This window comes from Bombus fervidus, unplaced genomic scaffold, assembly GCF_041682495.2.
Source record: "Bombus fervidus isolate BK054 unplaced genomic scaffold, iyBomFerv1 scaffold0085, whole genome shotgun sequence".
Lineage (NCBI taxonomy): Eukaryota > Metazoa > Arthropoda > Insecta > Hymenoptera > Apidae > Bombus > Bombus fervidus.
In genome coordinates this window covers 30,001-31,797 of record NW_027212647.1, presented here as the reverse complement: position 1 = coordinate 31,797, position 1,797 = coordinate 30,001, and the positions used below count along the sequence as shown (strand labels likewise).

Sequence of the window (1,797 nt, the reverse complement as noted above, 5' to 3'; positions counted from 1 at the left end):
CGGGAAGAAAAGACCGCGCGAGGAAGAGGAAGGACGACCGTGCGCGTCCCTTTCGAATTTTTTTTTATTTTTACCTGAGCGACCAAAGTGGATTCAGAGGGGACCGCCGGCCGTCTCTCTATCCTCGTTGTCGCGAGTCTAATGCCTCGTTCCGTCGCTAGAGTTTTTCAAACTCTGCTTCTGGCTATCGGGAAGAATAGACCGCGCGCGAGGAAGAGGAACGACGACCGTGCGCGTCCCATCGATTTTTTTTATTTTTACCTGAACCACCGAAGTCGATTCAGAGGGGATCGCCGGCCGTCTCTCTATCCTCGTTGTCGAGAGTCTAATGCCTCGTTCCGTCGCTAGAGTTTTTCAAACTCTGCTTCTGGCTATCGGGAAGAAACGACCGCGCGAGGAAGACTACGACCGTGCGCGTCCCATCGATTTTTTTTTACCCGAACGATGGAGATGCATATCGGCTGTTTGCTTCGAATAACTGGACGAGAGGAACGAACATATATATATATCATGGGCTAGCCACCGTGCGCTTTCTTCGCGAGATCGTGTGCTGTACAGAGGATTCAGAATCGGGTGTTATATCCCCGTCGTTTCCTGACGAACGGAGCTTCGATCTCGTTGGTTGTTATATATTATAATGCACTTTACGCCCGGTCGGCGGGCTGCGTGTGTCGTCGCGCAGTCCGTCCGATTTCGTTTTCGAACGTATTTTCGTGTCGTCAATCATATGGCGACTTCCGCGCGTTCGATTCCCGTTGGTCGGACGTTTGTCGGATATCGGCTTCTTTCGAACCGAGAATAAGAGTACAAAAACCTGAGTACACAAACAAAAATCCATGCATAAACGATTACCCTGAACGGTGGATCACTTGGCTCGTGGGTCGATGAAGAACGCAGCTAATTGCGCGTCAACGTGTGAACTGCAGGACACATGAACATCGACATTTCGAACGCACATTGCGGTCCACGGATACAATTCCTGGACCACGCCTGGCTGAGGGTTGCTCACGTAAACCTAAGACTGCTTGCGTTGCGTATCGTTGCTCTCGGTCCGTCTCTCTCTGTTCTTTCTTGCCTCGTCGACAGCCCGCCGTCGTTCGTTTTATCTTTAAACGAACGTTTCCGAGTCGGAGGACGAGCGCCAAGCAAAAGAATACGAATTAAAGAGCGGTCGAGGGCTCGTACGCGACGTACGAGCGATTGTTGGACGTTCGTCGGCGTTCGTCGCTGGATCGTGTGGAGACCGGCGTACGCATGCTCTCGATACAAATATATATGAAAAATCTATCGCGTTCACGGGAGACTCGCAAAACTACCTCCGTCTCTTCTCTGTCCCTTCTTGGCTTGACAACCCGCCGTCGTTCGTGTTTTACGAACGTTTCTGAGTCGGACGAAGCGCAAGAAGAAGGATACGAATTAAAAGAGCGCGGAGAGAACCGTCGTCGTCGACGCGGTTATCGAGATACACAGAGCGAGTTTTCTTCGTGGCCGATTTTTTTTTTCTTTTTGTATCAGCCTCTGCTACGTTTTGTTAGTCTTCGATAAGCACGAATGACCGCGCCCCCGACGTCGTCTTAAATGAATTTTTGGCGAGACTGAGAGAAAGCAAAAATATTTTTGAACAAAGTCAGTCGAGAGAGGAGAGAAAAGAGAACCAAGATATTAAAACCTAAACCTAAACTTGGTGGCGTAACGAAAAACTGTGTGCCTTAAAGAAACACAACCGTCTTTTCATCAAGATGTTTTTACTCGTACAGCCCCAGGGATCGAATACCCACTCCGTCTGTTCGTGCGGCA

The 1,797-nt window shown here is 49.8% G+C and overlaps 1 non-coding gene across 1 annotated transcript; it reads left to right on the top strand.

Annotated features, from left to right (window-relative positions):
- Positions 1-849: 849 nt before the first annotated feature.
- On the top strand, positions 850-1,004 carry LOC139997431 (5.8S ribosomal RNA). Its single transcript, XR_011802812.1, has one exon. It is a non-coding gene; the product is annotated as a 5.8S ribosomal RNA (ribosomal RNA).
- Positions 1,005-1,797: the final 793 nt, after the last annotated feature.